Here is a 10,435-nt window from a genome sequence, read left to right as displayed (position 1 = left end):
TCTTAATTGTATTCATCTAATCCCATGTTATGCTACGGAACTGAAGAGGGGAAAAGTTTAAACAAAAACTGTGAAATCTTGGACTGATGATGCTATTGAGAGTTTACAAGGATGTTTTGACTGTACCATATGGAATGTTTTCATGGATTCATCTGCTGATATTGATGAGCTTAATGATGTGGTTAGTTCCTGGGTAACTTATTGTGTTGACTCTGTTATTCCCAAAAAAGCTGTGAAGATATATCAAGATAATAAGCCATGGGTGAGCACCAATCTTACACTATTAAAAACGCTGGGTTGTTTTTTCAACCCAAATACTGGGTTGAGGCCGTTGGATAGGACTTTGGGATGTTTTAACCCAAGTTTGGGTTGAAAATTGGTCTCCCTTTTAACCCAGCGGGGCTGGGTTGAGAACGCGGACGTGAAGGAGAGCACGCACGTCACGTCAAGGTCAGTGCGAGCAGCCGCCATTTTCTCAGCGTGATAGAAGCGAGAAGCGAGTGAAAGACTATGATAAGTAAATATTCAAAATGTAAAGTTATCGTTTATTGTTTACCCGGTTGTATGAAAGGCGGAAGGTTTTATGAAAGGCGGAAACAAAGGAGCTTAATGTTATAAAAAATAATAAAACGGACGCGTTTTTCGCCTCAGACACGGAGGTCTTAACGGCCTCATTTAACGTTACTGAACGGAAGAGGTACTTTTAATATAACGTCCGCGAATGTATTTTGTCATATTTACATAAGATTTTACATTATCTGTACTTTTTGAGGCGTTAACAGACAGTTATGGTCACGGTTACGCTCATGTGAATTTGTCTTTTTTTTTCGCGGTTAAACTGAATATATGTTTGTCTGCTAAAGGTAATGGCATTGCGTAGTAAAGACTAGCATAATTATTTTGAGGCTGTTGAAGTGGTAACTGTTAAAAGTCTGTTTTACATGTAATATTTCAGACTTGTCCAGCTCGTGTCTTCATTGTCCTCGCGCTGAGAGTTAGAGACACAGAAGCTGTTTGTGTGAGGAGTCACAGTCAGACTGTGTGAGGAGGAGACGGTGTTCTTCTGAAGAGAGGGACAGACGGGTTTAAGGAGAGTAAACTTCAGAATAACATCAAGTTATCTTTATTTTTACTAAGACTAAAATGATGTTTTTTTGTAGATGTTGAAATCCAGAGACAAGATAAATTCATTCTTTTGAGACTGATGTGAGTTTTTTTTTTTTTTTTTTTTTTTAATGTTTCTGTTGTCTCCTGCCTGTTTACTTCACATTTTGATGCAACAACAGTGTGATCACATGTTCATATTTTATTGAAACCATTGATGTCCCTCTTTGCAGAACTCAAACTAACTGGAGTTAAGGACATACAAGTCTGCTTGTGTGAGGAGGTGGTTTTCTCAGCTTCTTTGGAAGAGAGGGAAAGATCGTTTAAGGCAAGTAATCTTCATAATTTCATGTTATCAGTTGTTGTTTTTACTAAGAGTAAAATAATGTTTGTTTTTTGTTTTTATATATAGTTAAAAGCCAGAGACATGGGAGAGCATCATTCTTTTGAGATTTTATGTAAGTTATTTTTAGAAAATAAATGTTTCTGTTGTCTCCTGCCTGTTTACTTCACATTTTGATGCAACAACAGTGTGATTACGTGCTCATTTCATTAAGACCATTGATGTCTGTGTTTTTCATTGCAGAACTCAAACCAACTTTGGAGTTGTCTGATTTGGAGAGTCATCATTCTTGGTCTTCGCTCTTAGAGGTAAATTTCACACAAAACATCATTTACTTGCCCTCAAGTCATTCCAAACCTATAAGACTTGAATATATTGAAATTAATATATTTTTCATTTTCTCATAATTTTGTTAATACATTTATAGTTTAGATAATCAGGATTTTCAAGCCTCATAAATACAGAGTTATTGTAGAAGTAATTCATTCCGATATTTATATATGAATAAATCTTAAATTATATGATAGCAAACATGTATGTTCAAAATAAAATACTGGTCTCCCAGACCAGCAATGGATGACAAAAATTAAGAGAATATTAAACATATTTATTTGTTTTCCAAAAATGAGCAGAGTTTGTGTGGGTCTGGAACAACATGGGGAGAGTAAATTATGACCATTTTCATTATTTAGTGAACTAACCGTTCATCTACACCATCTACGTACATGAACATTTGTGAGGTATGTGAATGTCATGTCTGTTTTAATGTTTCAGTAAAGAAGCTTTCTGAAAGCAATATTTATTCAAACAGTATCGCATGTCCTCACACTAGTGCTGCCATTATAGCCTCCTGGAGCGCTGTGGTGGACTGAGACATTAAACAACCGCACAAAGTGTTGAAACTTTAACACAGATTATTTACCTGTCCTTACGGATGTGAATACACCTCTATCTGAAAATGGATAGTTTAATTAAATGTTTTCTTTTTTCAAATGTGTTTCTCTTAGGTCACTGATGAAGAGCAGGCGGTGACTGGGATGAATCCTGGTCAGAGAGGAGTATCTTCTTTCCCCTAAACTGATGCAGCAGTGGTTTTAAAGAAGGAAGCTGCCCTGGATGAAGTAGAAGATGTCACATGCTGTGCAGATGGGGCTTCTTCATGACTACATCAGTTATGCTAAAGAGATCATGAAAATTGACCGTGATGCATGATCTGTATTCATGGACTATGAAACAAACTGTAAGTGTATAATTTGTAAAAACAATGTTAAATGCTTTTTCTGTGTTTAGTAGAAGAGTTTACACTCTGTCATTCATACACATGCTCAGGGGCGTCGCACCCGTGGACCCACACTTTTCCCGGTGAGAGGGTTCAACACCCACACGTTTTCTGCAGTTTTTCCGCAGTTTTGCACAAACGCCTTACTACAGCTCCTCCGTTTCTCTGGCCGCTCGGTGTCTGCGCTCGCCGCGGCTGCCTCCTCTTCCCTCCCTCTCATGACACCGGCTTTGAGTGTGACTGGCTGATGATTGGCTGTTCTGCCTTAAGTCACGCCTCTCTTGGGGTGTTATTGGTCAGCTCGTGCTGAGGAGGCGGGAACTTAGGCGGGAAGAGTTTGGGAAGATGTTCTGTTATCGTTTTGTTGACATGTCGAGTGTTTCGGTATTATATATTTCGTTTTTTAGACTAATGCTAATTGCTTTTATTGGGATATTGTTCAGCAGCTAGCTTAATTCGGCTATATAACGTTATGTGGCCATGAAATGTATAACATAACTGTGATGATGAAGCAGGGAATTGACGAGGAGGGGGACAAACTGTCATTGTTAAGCAGTGTATTTATGGGTTCATTGCCAGTGCAACTAATTTTGATATTTTGAGCATTGTTTGTTGATTAGCTGAATACTTTTGTGGATACTTACCTGTTGTGTTTGATTGTAATGTTACATGTTGAGGAGAAAAAAGTGAGAAATGATGACATTGTTTGCGTACCTGTTGTAGAATTATGAAAGAAAAGTGTATATTATTTTAATGTTTAAAAACAGTAAATTGTTACATTTTTTATACCACCAGAGAAAAAGCTTTGTGTGGGCGTGTTTTTTTCTCTCCCCTTTTCTGATTTTTTTTTTTTAAATGTTGGATAATTTTTTTTTCCAGATAAAAAGCTGCAAGCCGGAAATCCGGCACGGTGCTGGAGAACTTTAAGCCCTGCATTTTGTACCCCTCTATCATTGTATTCATCTTTTTTTTATTGTTTATAAACAAACCACATCCATCCCCCACACTTTTGAAAAGCTTGCTACGCCACTGCACATGCTCACATTCTTACACACACACACACACACACACACACACACACACACACGTCTGTTAAATGTTATAATAATCAATGTTAATGTTGTGGTTTATTTGTGTACGGTCATGCTAGAATAGTTGGTAAAGAACCTAACTGTAAATTTATTGTATAATAGTGTTTTCGGATATTTTTATACAATATATACAATTGAACAAAGTCCAATTTGATCTTAAGTCATATTCATCAAATGTTCAATGCTTTATTTATGAACTCTGTAGCTGTTAATGCCATCCTTTTCTGCATTTCTTCTAACATGTTACTTTTTGACTTTTCTCTTGTTTTTAATAAATATTTTCCTTTTGATTATTATTTGTGTGTAAAAGTGATATTTAAAATGAACAAGATTTGTAGGTTTAATGCCCAGCTCAATTTGGGTTCATTTTAACGTAGCAATGCATTGTTTCCCACATCCTTACACACCAATTGGTGGCTGCACTCTGCGAGTTTATTTTCTGCCAGCAGGAGGCGCTAAGAGCGAGAGAGGTAGGTTTCTCCGGTAACGGCTGCAGAGCTGCGCCGAGCTCACAAACACTGCCTTATCAAACATTACATGCTAAATGAATTTGAACATTTTCTAAGTACAGTAGTTTTCCTTCTGAAATACAGTGATAAAAAAACACCCACTCTGGTTTTTGAAACCCTGCAATATAGTCATTTTAAACCATAAAAAAAGCAACCCAGCAGGCTGGGTTAAATATGATAACCCAACTGGTTGGGTTAAAATAACCCAGCGCTGGGTTCGTCCCTTTTTGACCCAGCGCTGGGTTGTCAAAATAACCCAAATTGGTTTGTTTTCAACCCAGCAGTTTTTAGAGTGTAAGGGTCTGTTAATAAAGAAAATATTAAACTGTTCTTAAACGAGGGGCTTGAAGTTAAAAATGTACAGAAATTAATTAGGCAAGAAATTAGGAGGGAAAAAATAAGATATAAGGAAAAAGTCTAAATTAAATTAAGAACAAATTGTATGGGCTCAGTATGGGATAGTCTTAAAGTAATTACGGGCCTAAATAGTGGATGTAGAAAACAAGTGAAAGTACCCGGTTATGAGTTAGATTGTGTCCTTGTAGAGGATTTTAATACATTTTATGCTCGATTTGAAGAGCTGAATGGTGACATAGAACATGAGTTTCATAACTCCTCTCAAGAGGGAAGTTCACTTGTTTCCTTCAGTGTAGAAAATGTAGTCAATCTTTTTAAACAATGTAAAAATAAAGTGAATCCTGGTCTAGATGGAATAAGTGGTAGGATCCTGAAACAATGTGCGGAGGAATTAGGTCCTATTTTTACTTATATTTTTAATTGGTCTTTTGAGGTTCAGTATGTACCAAAACTTCGGAAAGAGTCAATTATTATTCCGGTTGCAAAGAATAATTGTCCTAAAGGCTTGACAGATTATAGACCTGTTTCCTTGACCTCGCTTATAATGAAGGTATTCGAGAAATTAGTAAAAGAGGTACTATTGGAACGAACGTCATAATTTCTCGACCCGATGCAATTTGCCTATAGGGCGGGAAGAGGTGTGCAGGATGCAACACTGACCTTATTGGACCTGTTGTACAAACATCTGGATAGTAGTAACCATGCAACACTGATCATTTCAGATGAGATTGAAAAAAAATTACCGCTAGGTTTTCTCAGAGGAGGGCTATGATAGAAATGTGCATGTCCATCTTGAACATAATCAGAATTATCAGCTAATAAGAGTGAATATCCATACTCTGGTGCACTGAAGGGAGCATCTGAGTGGTCTCCACAGTTGTACCTTGACAGGTTGTAGAAAATTCTGATGGAATCATGTCTTCATGTTCTAATATCAAAGATACGCGAAGTGCAACTTGTATGAAGTTGTATGAAGCCTTTGCAATATTTCGCATATATATTTTTTGTATATATTTGATAGTTTTCACATGATTTGATATAATTGTATTGATTAGTTTGTTAAATTCACATACTATATCTGTTTGATTATTGTCTTACATTTACTATAGTATATCTTCAGTTTAAACCATAACCGCATGCTGTCCCCTCAAGTGGACATCTGAAGATCTCTGAGATGAAACGAAAAAAAAGAAGAAAAAAAAGCAATTCTTGTTTTTCATGCCCTAAGAGCAATAAAAACACATAGGAAAAAGATCCTGACTGAGGTTATCATAATTCATGCATGAAAAGGTTAAAACAGAATAATTAATTAGCCTTGAAGGTCTTTCTTTCTTTCTTTCTTTCTTTCTTTCTTTCTTCTAACGAAGAGAATGAACGTGATCAGCAATGCGCGTAGTTGATGTGTCAAAGTGAAACATTCTGTGGTCACGTTTATCTTCAAAGAAATGTAATGTGAGCAGATTGGATGGAAACCCGCTGTGTTTTACTGGATGCGAGTTTATGCGTGTGGGTCAGTAGTAGGTTAGGTGGGTAAAGAGTGTTTTCATTTCCTGTTTTAATATGAACCTTTACAAAAAAAAAAAAAAAAACACTTTACTGATGTATGAGAAACAGTCCATTGAGAGTTACAGGAACCAATTATTCTTACTCATCACTCATAGACACTATAGCTATAGCACATCCACACAGGCTGAGCATTATAAATTAAGTTAAAAAAAAATCACATGATAACAAACTGCAATAATCATTTAACATCTGCCTGTAGAGATTGTTTTCTGCCACTATATAGTGAATCTGAATAAATGCCATATATTAGTTGTAATTTAAGTGAAACCCTAGGGTTGTGGTCAGTGAAGGGTGGTCGAATCCTGCTGGGGGAGGATCCACACGCTCTTATATCTCACTTCTGTCAAGTCTGAGCTGTCTTCATAGAGTTTCATGATAATATTAAGAGTGCTCAGAGAAAATGGTTCATGTTGTCATTTTGTTCTGCTTGTGTTTGGGGCAATTGGATGGTAAGTTACAAATGTATGTTTTTTATTATTATTATTTAATGTTTCAGCTGATTTAGGTCATGCTTTGGTTTTTAAATAGGGTAAGAAGATTGATTTGCATTCATTATATCGGAGTAAAATACATTCTGAAATTGAACAGGAAAACTATTGTACAATCTATTGGATCGCAGGAGATCAAATTAAGGACAGATTCAGTCAGTTTGTTCACATGAGCTCACCAAAGCCATATATATATATATCTCAATGGTGATTTATCTCCCAAACCCTGTCTATCTATTTCTCCTTTCATTTATTATTTTTCCTCTTTGTTCTTCATTTCACTGTTGAATACAGAGCAGTTAAGATGATAAAATTGTTTACCTTTTCATCTTTGATCAAACTCTTCAGGTACATTTGGTGTTAATGCATTGGAGTCAGTGTCAATGACAGAGGGAGATTCAGTCACTCTAGACTCTGGTTTTACTGACATAATGGATGAAGATCTGATTCTGTGGAGGTTTGGATCTGAAAACACTTCAGTAGCTGAAATCGATGTAATGGCCGACAGCATCTCTGTATTTGATGATGTTCTTGATGAGAGATTCAGAGACAGACTGAAGGTGGATCATCAAACTGGATCTCTCATCATCTCAAACACCAGAACTGAACACACTGGACTCTATCAATCAATCAATCACCTTTATTTATATAGTGCTTTAAACAAAATACATTGCGCCAAAGCACTGAACAACATTCATTTGGAAAACAGTGTGTCAATAATGCAAAATGATAGTTAAAGGCAGTTCATCATTGAATTCATTGATGTCATCTCTGTTCAGTTGAAATAGTGTCTGTTTTATTTTGCAATCAAGTCAACGATATCGCTGTAGATGAAGTGACCCCAACTAAGCAAGCCAGAGGCGACAGCGGCAAGGAACCGAAACTCCATCGGTGACAGAATGGAGAAAAAAACCTTGGGAGAAACCAGGCTCAGTTGGGGTGCCAGTTCTCCTCTGACCAGACGAAACCAGTAGTTCAATTCCAGGCTGCAGCAAAGTCAGATTGTGCAGAAGAATCATCTGTTTCCTGTGGTCTTGTCCTGGTGCTCCTCTGAGACAAGGTCTTTACAGGGGATCTGTATCTGGGGCTCTAGTTGTCCTGGTCTCCGCTGTCTTTCAGGGCAGTAGAGGTCCTTTCTAGGTGCTGATCCACCATCTGGTCTGGATACGTACTGGATCCGGGTGACTGCAGTGACCCTCTGATCTGGACACAGACTGGATCTGGTGGCCACGGTGACCTCGGAACAAGAGAGAAACAGACAAATATTAGCGTAGATGCCATTCTTCTAATGATGTAGAAAGTACGGTGTTATGTGAAGTGTTCCGGTTCCAGTTTACCTAATTAATGCAGCCTAAAAATCCTTTAACGGATTTGGATATTAAAAGCATATTAGTATGTTATGTGTATGCCAGGTTAAAGAGATGGGTCTTTAATCTAGATTTAAACTGCAAGAGTGTGTCTGCCTCCCGAACAATGTTAGGTAGGTTATTCCAGAGTTTAGGCGCCAAATAGGAAAAGGATCTGCCGCCTGCATTGATTTTGATATTCTAGGTATTATCAAATTGCCTGAGTTTTGAGAACGTAGCGGACGCAGAGGAGTATAATGTAAAAGGAGCTCATTCAAATACTGAGGTGCTAAACCATTCAGGGCTTTATAAGTAATAAGCAATATTTTAAAATCTATACGATGTTTGATAGGGAGCCAGTGCAGTGTGGACAGGACCGGGCTAATATGGTCATACTTCCTGGTTCTAGTAAGTAACTAGAGCAAGTAACTCTTGCTGCTGCATTTTGGACTAGCTGTAGTTTGTTTACTAAGCGTGCAGAACAACCACCCAATAAAGCATTACAGTAGTCTAACCTTGAAGTCATAAATGCATGGATTAACATTTCTGCATTTGACATTGAGAGCATAGGCCGTAATTTAGATATATTTTTGAGATGGAAAAATGCAGTTTTACAAATGCTAGAAACGTGGCTTTCTAAGGAAAGATTGCGATCAAGTAGCACACCTAGGTTCCTAACTGATGACGAAGAATTGACAGAGCAACCATCAAGTCTTAGACAGTGTTCTAGGTTATTACAAGTAGAGTTTTTAGGCCCTATGATTAACACCTCTGTTTTTTCTGAATTTAGCAGTAAGAAATTACTCGTCATCCAATTTTTTATATCGACTATGCATTCCATTAGTTTTTCAAATTGGTGTGTTTCACCGGGCTGCGAGGAAATATAGAGCTGCGTATCATCAGCATAACAGTGAAAGCTAACACCATGTTTCCTGATGATATCTCCCAAGGGTAACATATAAAGCGTGAAGAGTAGCGGCCCTAGAACTGAGCCTTGAGGTACTCCATACTGCACTTGTGATCGATATGATACATCTTCATTCAATGCTACGAACTGATGGCGGTCATATAAGTACGATTTAAACCATGCTAATGCACTTCCACTGATGCCAACAAAGTGTTCAAGTCTATGCAAAAGAATGTTGTGGTCAATTGTGTCAAACGCAGCACTAAGATCCAATAAAACTAATAGAGAGATACACCCACGATCAGATGATAAGAGAAGATCATTTGTAACTCTAAGGAGAGCAGTTTCAGTACTATGATACGGTCTAAATCCTGACTGGAAATCCTCACATATACCATTTTTCTCTAAGAAGGAATATAATTGTGAGGATACCACCTTTTCTAGTATCTTGGACAGAAAAGGGAGATTCGAGATTGGTCTATAATTAACTAGTTCTCTGGGGTCAAGTTGTGGCTTTTTTATGAGAGGCTTAATAACAGCCAGTTTGAAGGTTTTGGGGACATGTCCTAATAACAATGAGGAATTAATAATAGTCAGAAGAGGACCTATGACTTCTGGAAGCACCTCTTTTAAGAGCTTAGATGGTATAGGGTCTAACATACATGTTGTAAGTTTAGATGATTTAACAAGTTTATACAATTCTTCCTCTCCTATAGTAGAGAATGAGTGGAACTGTTCCTCAGGGGGTCTATAGTGCACTGTCTGATGCGAAACTGTAGCTGACGGCTGAATGGTTGCAATTTTATCTCTAATAGTATCGATTTTAGAAGTAAAGTAGTTCATAAAGTCATTACTGCTGTGGTGTTGGGAAATGTCAACACTTGTTGAGGCTTTATTTTTCGTTAATTTAGCCACTGTATTGAATAAATACCTGGGGTTATGTTTGTTTTCTTCTAAAAGAGAAGAAAAGTAATCAGATCTAGCAGTTTTTAATGCTTTTCGGTAGGATATGCTACTTTCCCGCCAAGCAATACGAAATACCTCTAGTTTTGTTTTCCTCCAGCTGCGCTCCATTTTTCGGGCTGCTCTCTTTAGGGTGCGAGTATGCTCATTATACCATGGTGTCAAACTGTTTTCCTTAACCTTTCTTAACCGTAAAGGAGCAACTGTATTTAAAGTGCTAGAAAAGAGAGAGTCCATAGTTTCTGTTACATCATCAAGTTGTTCTGAGGTTTTGGATATGCTAAGGAATTCGGATACATCAGGAAGATAACTTAAAAAGCTGTCTTTTGTGGTAGAAGTGATGGTTCTTCGATACTTGTAACAAGAAGTAGAATTTACAATTTTGGCTATATGAAGTTTACACAGAACTAAATAATGATCTGAGATATCATCACTTGGCTGAATAATTTCAACACTATCAACATCAATTCCATGTGACAGTA

The 10,435-nt window shown here is 37.3% G+C and overlaps 1 long non-coding RNA gene across 1 annotated transcript; it reads left to right on the top strand.

Moving 5' to 3' along the window:
- Positions 1-1,514: 1,514 nt before the first annotated feature.
- Positions 1,515-2,712, top strand: LOC127987167 (uncharacterized). The gene is made up of 3 exons (XR_008161079.1): positions 1,515-1,562; positions 1,691-1,755; positions 2,455-2,712. It is a non-coding gene; the product is annotated as an uncharacterized LOC127987167 (long non-coding RNA).
- Positions 2,713-10,435: the final 7,723 nt, after the last annotated feature.

This window comes from Carassius gibelio, chromosome B22 (genome assembly GCF_023724105.1).
Source record: "Carassius gibelio isolate Cgi1373 ecotype wild population from Czech Republic chromosome B22, carGib1.2-hapl.c, whole genome shotgun sequence".
In the NCBI taxonomy this organism is placed as follows: Eukaryota; Metazoa; Chordata; class Actinopteri; order Cypriniformes; family Cyprinidae; genus Carassius; species Carassius gibelio.
Note: the sequence above shows the minus strand (reverse complement) of the source record. Positions and strands in the feature narration are given on the sequence as shown.